Raw genomic sequence first — 15,702 nt, forward strand, 5'->3', positions numbered from 1 at the left:
TGACTTGTTTGCCTTTGTATGTGACCCTTCTGTTTTCTCTTGCTGCTTTCAGGAGTGTCTCCTTGTCTTTGAGTTTGGAGAGCTTGACTATGGTATGTCTTGGTGATTTTCTTTTGGGATCCACCCTTCCTGGACTTCGTTGGGCTTCTTGTATGTCTATCTTTTCACTCTTGAGGATGTTAGAGAAATCCCTCTAACAGTAATCCCTCTACTTAGTATGTTGTTGTTAAGTGCCATTGAGTCAACTCTGACTTATAGTGACCCTGTATAGAGTTTCCAAAGAGCAGCTAGTGCGTTTGAACTGTCGACCTTGTGGTTTGCAGTCCAGTTGTGATCATACAGCATCACACCAGTAGTCCCTACTTGGCCTATATGGTAGAGAAATAAGAGCTATGACATGAACAGATGTGTGCACACCCATGTTCATTGTAGCACTATTCACAAAAGCAAAACAATGAAGACAGCCTAAATGCACAACAATGGAAGAATGAATAAACACATTTTGGTACATACTATGCAAATTGGTATGGCACTGCAGAATAATGCACTGGGCCTAAAGGTTGGTTTGAACCACAAGGTCAGCAGTTTGAACTTGAAAGCTGCTCTTCGGAGACCCTTTACAGGGTTGATATGAGTCTGAACCGACTTGATGGCATTTAATAGCAACAACATAATGCAACCTTGAAAAATAACAATGAATCTGTGAAACACCTCATAACATGGCTGAACCTAGAGGACATTATGCTGAGTAAAATTAGTCAAAGGACAAAGGACAAATGTTGCATGAAATCACTTTTGTAAAAAGCCAAGAGAAGGTTTCCATACTAAAAGTAACATTGCTTGATGGCTAATCAGGGTGGGATGGAAGTCGGTAGATACATGTTAATTTGGATGACAGGGAAGGCAGGATACAACTAGATGAAGGCTGGCAGAAGAATGATGAAGACGGAAGACACAAGGAAGAGTACAAGAGTTAAAGGGGTAAACATGGTGGACGACGTGGACCAGTCAACAAAACGGAACATTCCGATGCTCTTTGTTCTGGGAGATGGTGTTGTGTTGGTTGCCCCTCCGCTGAGAGTTGGCTGAAACAGTGAATGTGTCCTGTGTGGAAAAGAAGAGACTTTATATAACTGCTTCTTTAAGACAGAATATATTCAAAAGAGAAACTTGTGTAAAATTAGATATTCAGAAATGACCAAGGATTCTTCCACTTTTGAAATGAGTTGATTTGCAAGCTCATAGGCTAAGTGACAGTTTTATTTTTCTCCAGCCCTTCCAATAAGTGTAATCACAAAATAAAGTACTGTTTTTGGGGAAAAAAAAAAAAAAGCATTAAAGGAGACAGGGGTAAATACTATTACATCCACAATCCTGTAATAACAGTGATGTACAGATAGATACCTAGATAGATACATAGGTTGGATGGGTGTGAGAGGGAGAGTAGAAGAATATCCAAAAATATATAAAAGTTTAACAAGGATATTTGCACATGGACATTTACCTTTGCTGCAAACATATATATACATATAAATGTGGTGGAGCAGACAGGCAGCAAAAGCATGATAACTCCTTAAACATTACCAAACACCTTGAGGGAATGATTTTCTGGGCCTAAGGATTCTCATGACTGTGGTTTGAGAAGACACCATGGTCAATTGGAATAACATAGTTCACAAAAACAACGGTCTACATCCTAAACTGGCAAGTAGTGACTGGAATCTTAAGAGCTCATAAGCGGCCATCTAAGCTGTGATTACCAGTCTCCCTGTGTCCAGAGAAAAGAGTGATGACAATTTAGACACTTTGAAACAAGTAGTCCAGTGGCCTAGTCCACATGAACATCAGTCTTCATGACCCTGAGGCCAGAAGAACTAGATGATGCCCTGCTACTACTATCAACTCTGCTGAAAGGGATCACCTTAGAATATCCTGGATAGAGTGAGAGGAAATGTGAAGCAAAATTTAAAAACAACAACAAACCGATTAGGCTTTCTCATCAGATAGAGACTGGTAGAACCACCCCACCCCCATTGCAAGATGATGGCTCTTGGTCATCCTTCAGGTCTGGAACTCATCCCTGTCACTCAATTTTCATCCAAACAATATAGGGGAGAGGGGTGCAGGGGGACAGTATGTTAGTGAAGTATTCACAGTATGGGAGAGGCAGCATGCTAGTGAAGTACACACACCATAGAATGGTCAAGCATTGCAAATCAAAAGGGCAACATTTATCTAAGGACAAAATTTAGAAGTGTTGGGAATGAAGGAGGAATGAAAACAAGAAATAGACGGAGAAAAGTGAAATAAGTGATGTTGTATTCAGGGATTGCAATTGAGATGAAATGAAGTGTATGATTTGCTGAACGTAAAACGTCTGATCTGTTCTGTAAACCTTTATTCAATTCACATTAAAAATTGAAAACAAAAATACTGTGAATTTGACTTCTCATCTCACTTCCCTGTGACTCTATGAATGCCAATCTAAAACCCAGAGACTGGGTGGGGCAGGTGGTCTAGCCAGAATCAAGTGAGGACTAGCAAAATCAAATGCTCGTTGCTCATTTATTTTATAGCCGCAGCCTCTCCTGGGAAAAAACACACTTGTGGAAAAGTAAGAGGTAGATAGATACCTGATGCTAAGACTACATGACACTTGCCATCTCTTCATGGGCAAGTGAAGAGAAAAATTGGATTGTGATTCTGATTGTAAAGACTTCAAAGCAACAGGCATAGCTCTAAGTTTAATCACCCATCATAGCTACTTCTTGGGATATAAGTAGTCAATCTATGTTGTTAAGTGCTGTCAAGTCAGCTCCAATTCATAGAGACCCTGCATAGAGTTTCTGAGGCTGTACATCTTTGTAAAGCAGACCAGAAAGCCTCACCTTTCTTTCATGGAGTAGCTGGTGGGCTTGAACTGCCAACCTTGTGGTTCAAAGTTCAGTGCTTATCTTATAGTGCCTCCACATTCCAGTACTCAATCTATACTGTTGTTAAGTGCCATTGAGTCAGTTCTAACTCATACGGTTTCCAAGAACAACTGGTGTGTTCGAACCACAGACCTTGTGCTTGTCCTACAGCACCACACCAGGACTAGAAACAAAACATCTACCTCTTTGTGGGGTAGGTAGTTATTTTGGGAGAACAAGTGAACAATTGCAGATTCATCTGCTGGAGTCATAAATCCCAGCACTGCTTAGTCGCTCACTCTCAAAATAGTATGCAGTCCTGGGAGAGAATGATCTGAGTCACCACAGCCAACCAGCAGCAAAAGGCCTACTTTAGCTCTGCTCTCCAGAGGATCTGGAGGAGCAGCCTACACAGGAAGTAAACAGTGGACTCCCTCTGGCTTTGGCCTTCTGCACAGCTGGTAGTGGTGGTCCAGAGTTTTTCTGCAAGAGGAGAGATGAGCACAATGTTCCACATTCCACAGCACCCTAGAACACTAAAGACATTCACTGGTTCCTTCTTTTCTCTTTTCCTATTTATCCAGACTGCATATTATATTAGGATATGGCCTCCAAAAACATAACATCAAAGATGAACCAAGACTGATTTTGCACTAAGAGGAAATCAGTGTAAGGTATGAATATTAAATGTATCTCACAAAACCCCTTCTTTTGTTTTGCTTGGTTCCAAGGCCAATGTAGTCTGTGTGACAGACTCACACAGAAGGAAAACCATCAGATCCCTGAAGGCCAGCTGATTGCTGTTCATTCCTGGGAGACAAAGGAAAGCTACCGTTCATTACATTTCCAGGGCCTCAGAAAGGAGTGCTCATTCTTAAGGAATGTTTGTAAACCCTCAGTCATAATATTGCGAACAACTTCTCCTGCCTGCTACCACTGACCAAACCCCCAAAGCTGGCAGGAAATGAACTGTCTTTTGTGGATTGTTGTTGTGGTTAAATGCGGTCCAGTCAGTTCCAACTCACAGCGACCCTGTATAGGGTTTCCAAGGAGCAGCTGGTGAGCTTGAACCGCCGACTTTGCTGTTCAAACAGCCCTTGCAGTCCAGCACATTAACCCACAGCGCCACACTAGTAGACTTCCCAGTATGGGAACACAAACACGGGGCACCTTCCCAAAAGAATGCCAAATGCCATTTGCCTATTAATGAAAGGAAGCACAAGTCGTTAAAGGCCAGGAGATATACCAGAGACTAGAATTTTCTAATCAGAACTAATCCCCCTAGGCATATAGCATTTGATACATCAAAGGCTTAATATTTGATACATCAAAGGCCTTCTCAGTAATTCTTCAGAGGAATCAAAAAGCTATGCTAATGAATGTATGAGCTCTGTGGTTTTACATCAAAACTTTTTTTTCTGACCAGGGATAAACTTTTTATAACTTCATTTGCTGAAGGAAGCATCTGCATGTGTGCTGATTTAAGATGACCCAGGAAAACCAACTGCTCCCAAACAGCTTCCCACTATTTAGTCACCCCCACGTTAGTGAGCCAGTTAGGTTAAGGATCCAAAGGCCCCATTAAAATATATATCACTTCAGACACATAGATAAAACACAATCACACATTAACATATTACTTTAGATCCATTTGTCCAATTAACTCTGTCTCTTAGATGACGTTGAAGGTCTGGGACCTGCAGCAGAATGCCTATTGGTGAAGCTCGACAAGACTGTAGAGGTTCATTACTTAGGGGATAGGTCCCTGGGGTAAGGGAAGACTTTGCAAGGGAATGACTAAACAAAATATAGCATATGCATGCAATGAAATTTCATTAACTCCTGAAGCAAAATGAGGGTCTGATTCATGCTACATTGGAAATAAACCTTGGAAACATTATTATGCTAAGCAAAATAGCTCAGATATAAAAGGACAAATATAATATGAACCTACTTATAGGAAACATCTAGAAAAGGCAAATGCATAGATATCAAGGTTTATCAGTGGGTACCAGAGGCTCTGGTAGCGTAGTGATTACGAATTGGCCTGCGAACCTCAGGGTCAGCAGTTCAAAACTACCAGCTGTTCCATGGGAGAAAGATGAGACTTTCTGCTCCCATAAAGATTTATAGCCTAGGAAACCCTGTACAGGGTTGCTATGAGTCAGAACTGACTCCACAGCACATAACAACAACAACCAGAGGCTGCTGGTAGGCAAGGGGAAATGCAAGTTAATAGTTAATAGATGCAGAGTTTCTGTTTGGGGCAATGAAAAAGTTTTGAAACAAATAATGGTGATGGTTGCAAAAAAATATGTATACATATAATAAAGGGACTAATCCATGAAAGAAAGGCGAGGCTTTCTGGTCCCTTTTACAAAGATGTACAATCTCAGAAATTCTTTGCAGGGTCTCTATGGGTTGGAGCTGACTTGACAGCACTTAACAACATAGATTGACTACTTATATCCCAAAAGGTAGCTATGATGGGTAATTAACCTTAGAGCTATGCCTGTTGCTTTGAAGATTGTATTACCAGATTCTAACCAAGTCAGTCATTTTGTGGGAGTTACAAGACCAGGACTAGAAAGGCCATATAAAAGCAATTCATTTTACTGAACACGTCATATTTGGTAAAGTAGAGGGTTAGTGGAAACAAGGGAAATGTTCAGTGAGATGGATTGACACCGCCCAAATAATGGGCTCATCGTGGATCATGAAGATGAGGAAGGACTGGGTAATGTTTCTATCACACGTAAGATCCCCATGAGTCTGAGGTGACTTGACAGCAGCACTTTGATAAACCCAGATAGAATCAGATAATTGTGGTCTTCCAGTATCTTCAATGAGGCTGCCTTCTTTTTCTTTGACAAGAAGGACTTCTCAGCAAGACATCTCTCTGCACATACCGTGTAATTATTTGAATTGTATTTCCAGGGTAGGAAAAGAAGCAGTTTCCCCCAGACTATGCAACCCTGACATACATATAGCTTGGTCAGTTGAACACTAGATAGGTTTCAGCCCCAGAGTTGCCCAGATGGGCACTTTGTCCAGAAACTGGCTGCAAAGTGTTCACAGCAATCAGCATCTCAACTCTCCTATTGCTTTTGCTTATAAAAAAACCACTAACTACATATCTAAGGAGCTCTGATAGCGTAGTGGTTACAAATCGGGCTGCTAACCTCAAGGTTGGCAGTTAGAAACTACCAGCTGTTCCATGGGCGAAAGATGAGGCTTTCTGTTCCCATAAAGATTTACAGCCTCGGAAACCCTGTGCAGGGTCACTATGAGTCAGAACTGACACTATGGTACTTAACAACAACAACGACCGTATCTGACCACATTGAATGTCACAAAAATTCCTGAAGAGTTTTATGTTGTTTAAAAACATTCTGCAATATCATATTATATATATATTTAAAATATGAAGGAGAATTCTGTTGTAATAGCACAGTATGACTTTTAAAATTAAGAACACACCACTGCAAATGCATACCCATCAGTACAGCTTTATACCAAAGATTTGTTATTAGGTACCACTGAGTTGTTTTCGACTCATAGTGACCCTATGCACAACAGAAAGAAACACTACCCAGTCCTGCACCATCCTCACAGTGACCATTAATGCTAATGTGTCGGTTTTAATGCAAATACTTTTATACTTTGGATTATAAACATAAGTCACAGAAGTTATCACTCTCCTTTAAACATATCAGGAAGTTGATAAGAAACTCTCTACTCTAGAGAATGATTCCTTTTCCACCTAATTTTTACCAAAGAAGAAACAGAACTATCAGAAGGGGTCCCATTCTGGACTTTTGTGAACATGAAGCATGGAAAATGCTCAGGATCTAGCCATTTCATCCCACCTTTGAAACCAGAAACTCCCTAAGAGTCACTGGGACCCCTACAGCACACTGAATGGGAACAGAAACACAAGACTTAAACCTGTGATGTTAATGAAGGTGCCCTGGTTTCCCAAAGAGGAAGCCTGGCCTCTGACTCCAGTAAAGCCAAGAGGTCTCTCTTTCTAAGTTTGACACTTTGTTTCTTGTTCTGGTAGAGTCTTTTGCATGTAGTATTTGATTCATTATTGTTTAAATGTGATGGGTTCTACTTACATTCTCTGCCCTGAGAATTCATACTGACAAAGAACTGTCCACCCAATTCATTTATGAAAGGAAACTATTCCTTATAAAACATATACCCCTTTGTTGTTTTAAGTGTGTTGCACTAGTTTTGTCTGCCCCAGCTCACACTATTTCCTTGCACTATTTAAAACAAATAAAACAAAACAAAAACAGTGTTTGCTACGTATCCATTCTCAACTGCTAAATATCTGTACATATCTTATCTCAGCTCTTCACAAGCTTTAATTCCACTGGAGAGTTCTTACTATTCTTTCAAATGACAAAAAGCTAGAAGTATGATTTAAAGTTCACTCTGTGCAAGCTGAGGACAGATACATGGAAACGCTTCTCATTATTCTTTCATAACAGAGCCTGCAGCGGTTTGGGATACGCACTCAAAGTCAACACAGGACATTCCTGCATGTCTATGCTGCATGGTTTAACTGTTTGAATCTCAGAACTATTCCACAATCCATTTGAAAGTTGAAGGAGATGCCTTAATAATATCTAAGAGTATTGAACTTGAAAATTGTTCTACAGAACTGGTGATCACACACACATTGATGGGTCTATGTATAATAGAAGCTCTAAGAATTTCATGGCCACTATTTTTTCTTGCTATTTTATCTTAAGAAAGCTCTTTTCTGCTATGAATATTGCTACAAATCCCTAAGCTCATAGTTTAAGAATATACACCTAAGACTGCATTTATATATTTGCTCCAAAATGACTAAAATTGATTATACATTGGTCATTAAAATTTTTCATGTATCCATCAAATTCCTTAGTCATCCTTTCCCCCCTCCTTGACACCAGGGACATGGAGTTCCTAATTTACTGGGTTAGGAAATTAACTATTTCAGTATACTTCAGCTGTTTCACTAATAAATTGCTTTGATAGCCTGCAACTACAGAGACAAACATAAAGAAAACATTTAGACCTGAATGTTTTATAATACTAAGTATTTCACTTTACTTGTGTTTCATACTATGCTAAATTTGCAGGACACATCATTTACCCTATGATCATATGTATACTACTCCCTGATACATACTTTTTTTGTAAGAATTCCTATTAAGAATGAGTTCTGAATACCATGTCCCCCCAATAAAGAGGAGCTAAGGGCTTTGCTCAGACCAACCATCAACACTCATGGAAGCAGTAGTCAAGAAATCAAACAACATATTGCATTAGGCAAATCTGCTGCACATGACCAAAGATGTCAGTTTGAGGACTAAGGTGCACCTGACCCCAAGCCATGGTATTTTCAATAACCTCATATGCATGTGAAAGTTGCACAATGAATAAGGAAAACCATAAAAGAATTGATGCATTTGAGTTATTGTGTTAGAGAAGAATCTTAAAAGTACCATGAACTGCCAAAAGAACAAACCAACTGATATTAAGAAGTACAGCCAGAGTGGTCCTTGTAAGCCAGATGGCCAGACTTCATCTCTCAAACTTCAGATGTATTATTAGGAGGGACCAGTCACTGGAAAAAGATATTATGTTTGGCAAAGTGGAGGGTCGGAGAAAAAGAGAAGACCCCAACTAGAAGATTTGGCACAGTGGTAGCAGTAATGGGCTCAAGTATAGCAATGATTGTGAGTTTGGCGCAGGACTAGGCGGTGTTTCGTTCTGTTGTGCATAGGGTCTCTATGAGTCAATATTGACTCGGTTACGAATTGGGCTGCTAACCTCAAGGTGGGCAGTTTGAAACTACCAACTGTTCCGCAGGAGAAAGATGAGGCGTTCTGCTCCCATAAAGATTTACAGTCTTGGAAACCCTGTACAGGGTTGCTATGAGTCAGAACCGACTCCACGGCATATAACAACAACAAGGATTTTACCTAACTTGTCAAAATGACTGAAGTTGATAAAGCACAATGAGACCAAATTTGTCTTTAGATAAAAAAAGAGTTCTCACTTTTAAACATTATCATTGGTTGAGATTAGCAACAGTAATGATGTTATCTTCATGTGGAACAGGGCTCTCCACAGTTTGTGGTCCTTATTGTCTGTGAGGTCCTAAAGTTCTTCAATATGACCCAGTTTCTATATCGTTACACAGGAGAGAAAAGAGAGAGAGAGAGAGCAAACCTACATTATTTCAATCTGAAAGTACCTAAAGTGGTCAAGACAGAAGTAGAATTAAAGCAAAAGTGAATCAGGTATCAATTTACCTGGGCAAAGTGAATGGTACAATGAGGGACCAACCTTTAACAGTAACTGACATAGAGGCTCTTAAGATGAAAACCACTTGTTGTATGAAAATAAGACAAAAATGAAGTCAAGGATCAGCCATTCAGAGCTTGGAGGGGTATATAACCTGAAGGGCAGCTATCTAAAATGCTCAACTGGGGGTCCTTGAATTTTAATATAATATAGTTTTAAATGGGAAATGATTCACCACCTTGCCTGATACACTCCTTTTCCTGTAGAAACCACAGGATGGTTTTCACTGAAAGGAGCCAGATAATGAACACAAAGGGAGAAGCCACCACCTGCTGCCTGAATCTCTCCCAGTACTGATCTTCAGATACTGACTTCTCATCTGCAAGTAAGTGCTACCATTCTACCCATGTAAGGCAATGCCCTCGTTAAATTTCAGGTTCTGACTTTAATGCCTGAGTGAGCCTGTTTAAAGTAATTTGTCTAAGTTCATATGTAATCTGTACCTATGTCTCCTCCTGAGAGTAAACCCAGGCTGTTTGATGTCTATATGAAATTTGGAGAGAAATTGATTTGCCTGGCCCCAAATATTGCAAAGTTCCCTGACTTTTTCACCTCAAAGTCCTTGCTTTGGGTTAAAGCAATGTTTCCAAAAGACAAATCAAAATGCAAATATGTTAACTGGGAGGGAGTACGCTAAATTATTCAAGTATACTAACACATTAGTAAGGATTGGAGTCCTAGTGTGGCGCTCAGGGTTAATGCCTTGGACGGAAAGGTCAGTTAGAATCACAAGGTCAGCAGTGCAAACTCACTAGCCACTCCTCAGAAACCCTATACAGGGTCGCTGTGAGTTGGAACCAACTTGACTGCACTTTACAACAACAGCAAAGCAAGGATTCGTTTCTCAGGTTAGAAAAGTATCTTCTTCAAAAGTAGTGTCCTGTAAGATTAAAACGTATACTTTGGATTTAATGTTTGGAGTGGAGGAGGGTGCTAAAGAAAATACTCAGCACTCAGGATTTACATCAGAAAAGGTCTCATGGTGCTTTGACTGGTTGTTAGGTGCTGTTATGTATGTTAGTTCAAGTTTATAACAACTTAGAGCAGGTTTTAGTAATTCCAATTTGTTATTGTTGTCAGGTACCATCGAGTCAGAACCGACTCATAGCAACCCCATGCACAACAGAACGAAACAATGTCCGATCCTAGGCCAACCTCACTACCACTGCCACACTTGACGCCATCAATGATGCCACCTAGCCGATCCATCTCATTAGGGGTCTTCCTCTTTTTTCTCTGACCCTCCATCTTACCCAGCATGACATCCTTCTCCAGCAACTGTTCCTTCCTGACAACATGTCCAAAGTATGAGAGACGAAGTTTGGCCATCTTGGCCTCCAAGGAGCACTCTGTCTGCACTTATTCCAAAACAGATCTATCTATTGGTTCTTTTGGCAGCCCATGGCACTTTTAGTATTCTCCTCCAACACCACAATTCAAATGCATCAATTCTTCCATGATCTTCCTTATTCACTGTCCAGATTTCGCATCCATACGAGGTTATTGAAAATACCATGGCTTGGGACAGGCGCATCTTAGTCCTCAAGCTCACATCTTTGCTCTTCAACACTTTAAAAAGGTCTCGTGCAGCAGATTTGCCCAATGCAATACGTCGTCTGATCTCTTGACTGCTGCTTCCATGAATGTTGATAGTTGATCCAAGAAGAATAAAGTTCTTGAGAACTTCAATCTTTTCTCCTTTGATAAGAATGTTGTTTATTGGTCCAGTGGTGAGGATTTTCGTTTTCTTGGCATTGAGATGCAATCCATACCGAAGGCTGTGTTCTTTGATCTTCATCAGTGAATGTTTCAAGTCCTCTTCACTTTCAGCAAGCAAGGTTGTATCATCTGCATATCACAAGTTGTTAATGAGTCTTCCTCCAATCCTGACACCATGTTTTTCTTCATAGAACCCATCTTCTCATATTATTTACTCAGCATACAGGTTGAATAAGTATGGTGAAAGAACACAACCTTGTTGCACACCTTTCCCAATCTTAAAACACTCAGTGTTCCCATTGCTCTGTCGAACAACTGCTTCTTGGTCCAGGTACAGATTTCTCAGAAGTACAATTAAGTGTTCTGGAATACTCATACTTCTCAATGTTGTCCAAAGCTTGTCATGATCCACACAATTGAAAGCCTTTGCATAGTCAATAATAGAGCACAGGTAAACATCTTTCTGATATTCTCTGCTTTCAGCCAAGACCCATCAGACATCAGCAATGATATCTCTTATTCCACGGCCTCTTCTGAATCCAGCTTGAACCTCTGGAAGTTCTCTGTCAACGTATGATTGTAGCCATTTCTGTATTACCTTTAGCAAAACTTTACTCGCTTGAGCCATCAAAGAGATTGTCCTATGATTTCCGCATTCCGTTGGGTCACCTCTCTTTGGAATTGGCACAAATATGGATCTCTTCCAATCAGTCGGCCAGATAGCTGTCTTCCAAATTTCTTGGCAGAGATGAGTGATGATGACGTGAATAGAGTTAAGCTAGGGGAAGAAAAGCGCGCAGAACCTTCATTTGCTGATGGGCCACAACGCAAAATGAAGAGAAACAGCTGTAAACAATTTCCAATTTACAGGTAAGGAAATTGAGGCAGAGTTAAGTAGCTATAATTAGGTAATTAGAGCCAGAACCAAGAGTTATTGTAGTTTTAATACAGTTATGTAAGGCTTATGGAGACTATGCATAACAGAATGAAACAATAGCATGCCATCTTCAAGATTATTGGGATGTTTTAGTCCATTGTTGTATCAACTGTGTAGTGTCTTACGACCCTGGCAGTTCATCTCCCAGCACTGTACTGAGCAATATTCTACTGTGATCTACACAGTTGTCCATAACTGGTTTTTGGAAATAGTCAGGTTTTACTTCCTACTATTATTAGCCTTAAGGAGCTCTCTGGTCACATAGTGGTTATGAATCGGGCTGCGAACCTCAAGGTCGGAAGTTCGAAACTACCTAGCTGTTCCACGGCAGAAAGATAAGGCTTTCTTCTCCCTTAAAGATGTACAGCCTCAGAAACCCTGCACAGGGTCGCTATGAGTCAGAACCGACTCCATGGCATATAACCACCACCATTATTAGCCTTGAAACACTGCTGAAATCTGTCCATAATGGGTGACCTTACTAGTACTTGAGATACCAGTGACATAGCTCATAGTATCATAGACTCCAAAGCTAGTATCCCACAAACTACCTTAAGGGGTTGGAGGACTACCAGTGCCTACATAATTTGGTAATTAACAACTGCCATTCCAGACCCACACAATTTGGGCTACATTGGAGGTCTGTATACAGAGTGATTTCTTTTCAAGGTATTATTTTTAAATGCCTTATATGACTTTCTAGGGGACAGAACTATTGTATATCTTGATGAAAGTGCTGGTTATACATTTGGCATAACTCCTCCAACCATACACTTAAGAATGTACACTTCACTGAGTACAGTTGCAATAAGAACAGGAAAAAATGAGTCATAGTCTTTTCTTAAAGTTAACATTTCTTTCCTCTTAGATTGAAGCAGAGAAAAACATTTCCTCAATTAAGGGATTATGATAGACCTTCAAGTCCAGCTACTGAAGGTACTAGGGAAATGTATTTTTAATAGAGTCCGCTGGAGTCTCTGCTCCTTCTGGTATTTCACACTGGAACCTAGTGACAGCAATAGCAGAAATTTATCCATAAAAATGTGTCTGTGATGATGGTCCAATAGTATAATGAAAATCAATGTTAATTTGATAAGCATTAATTTATGATCCAGATCCATAATTCATGCATCCTCTGAATGTCAAATTCATTTAAAAATAATGCTAATCAGATGCTTTTGAAAGTCTAAATTTTCTAAAATAAGATTTGTAGTATAATGTTTGTAGAACAATGTAATTATTGTGGTATCATAAATTACCTATTAATTGACTATTGAAATTGAAAAGCATCCCCATAATTAACCTCATGCTATTTTCCAATTATAAATTTGATACAACAAAACTGATGGGCCTTCAAAAACAATTGAAGGTAACAGTTTGCTTTGGGAAATGTACTGTATTCTGAGACAATCCAGGATGGTTGTCTGATCATTATTTAACTTTTTTGAAATCCTATGCACAGAGAGAGTAAAGTGAAGACAACATGAAAGCATTGTTTCAAGCTCATCTTTGAATAGATTGAAAAAAGATGAATTTGTTTAGGGGGGAGCAGGGGAAGCAGTGTCATTAGATACACTTATAGAGTTTATCCAGACAGCTCAAATCATGCTCTGAAGTGCAATAATTTATCAATCGCAATTGAAACTCTTTACTCCACAGTGTTAAATTCACCATATGCCACCAAGATTACAAAGCACAGACAGAAAAAATGACCAATGATGTGCTGCAATGTGAAGGATGTCATGATGCCTACCTGGGTCTACCTGATGAATCCCAGTCCCTTAATTTGGCTGAAATGAACCATAGCAATGATGTGCCTTACTTTATATTTCAAAAACAAACGCTACCAAAAGAGTTCTGAAAAGGGAGTGGGATTAGAGGATTGATTTATTACCATTAAAACACTGTTGCTGTTGTTGTTAGGTGCCATCAGGTTGGTTGCAACTCATAGCACACCCTGTGTACAACAGAATGGAACACTGCCCAGTCTAGCGTCATTCTCCCAGTTGTTGATATGTTTGAACTTACTGTTACTGTCACTCTGTCAATCCATTTATTGGAGGATCTTTCTCTTTTTCACTAATCTTCCACCTTTCTAAGTATGATGTCCTTCTCCAGGCACTGGTCCCACTTAACAACATGCCCAAAGTATGAGGGAAGAACTTTTGCCTTCTTGCTTCTAAAGAGCATTCTGGCTGTACTTCTTCCAAGGCAAATCGATTTGTTTTTCTGGCAGCTCATGGTACTTTCAATGTTTCTCTCCAACACCATAATTCAAATGCATCATCAATTATCTTCTGGTCTTCCTTATTCATTGTCCAACTTTCACATAAATATGAGGAAGCTGAAAATACCATGGCTTGGGTCAGGTGCACCTTAGTCATAAATCTGACATCTTTGCTCTTGAGCACTTCAAAGAGGTCTTTTACAGGAGTTATACCTAATTTGATTTCTTGACTACTGTTTCTATGAGTGTTTATGGTGGACCCAAGCAAAATGAAGTCTTTGATGTGTCTGTATTTTCTCTGTTTATCATGATGTTATTTATTGGTCCAGTGGTGAGGATTTTCATTTTATTTATATTGAGGTGCAATCCATACTGAAGGCTGTAGTCTTTGATCTTCATCAGTAAGCTCTTGAACTTTTCTTCACTTCCAGTAAGCAAGGCTGTGTCATTTGTACATTGTTAATGAGTCTTCCTCTAATACTGATGCCACATTCTTCTTCATATAATGCATCTTCTTGGATTATTTGCTTAGCATACAGACTGGATAAGTATGGTGAAATGATACAACCCTGGCACACACCTTTCTTGATTTAAACCATTCAGTATTTTCTTGTTCTTTTTGAGTGACTGCCTCTTGGTGTTAAGTGTTCTAGAACACCAATCTTTGAATGTTATCCATAGTTTGTTATGATCTGCACAGTCGAATGTCTTCACATTGTCAACAAAGCACAAGTAAATATCGTTCTGGTGTTTCTGTTTTCAGTTAAGATCCATCTTAACTGAAATCAGCAATGATATCCCTAGTTCCACATTCTATTCTGAATCTTGATCTTAATGATATTGTTCAATGATTTCCTCATTCTGTTGAGTCTCCTTTCATTGGCCAGGTAGCTGTCCTTCAAATTTCTTGGCATAGATGAGTGAGGTTCTCTGGAGCTGAAGCATATCAGTTTGTGTTCCATCAATTCCTGGAGTCTTGGGTTGTTGTTTTTTTGCCAATGTTTCCCATGAAGCTTGGACTTATTCCTTCAATATTAAAAGCTCTTAATCATAAGTTAGCTCTCTCTCTTTTTTTTTTTTTTTTTCATTGTGAATTATATGATAGTTTACATGAGAGAATTTTAGTTTTACATTCATTCCATCATATATCATTTCATTGCCATGGTTCCGATCCCCTCCATGCATTATCAACCAACCAAAGGGTATACCCTACAAACCCGCCCCCTATAATCCGCCCTCCCCTCTAGTCTTCAGCACACCATCCCTCTCCCTCTCTGGATCCAAAGTCCCCAGCCTCATCACTCCACGTCATTGTCTCTGCCTGCTTCTCAGGCAGCGCTGCTTCTCTGGGTAGGGTCCCGCTCTCGGCTCTTCTCCATTGATGGTCCTAGAGACCTCCAATCCTAGACTGGAGAATTAATCACTCCCTTCTTTGCTACAAAACGTCTACCTTTACATTTCCAACCCTCACAATCACTCCTGATAACAATTATTCACTATAGTATCACAAGTGACCCATCTGCATTTCATTTCATCAGCTC

Source organism: Chrysochloris asiatica, unplaced genomic scaffold (assembly GCF_000296735.1).
Source record: "Chrysochloris asiatica unplaced genomic scaffold, ChrAsi1.0 scaffold00103, whole genome shotgun sequence".
NCBI lineage: Eukaryota > Metazoa > Chordata > Mammalia > Afrosoricida > Chrysochloridae > Chrysochloris > Chrysochloris asiatica.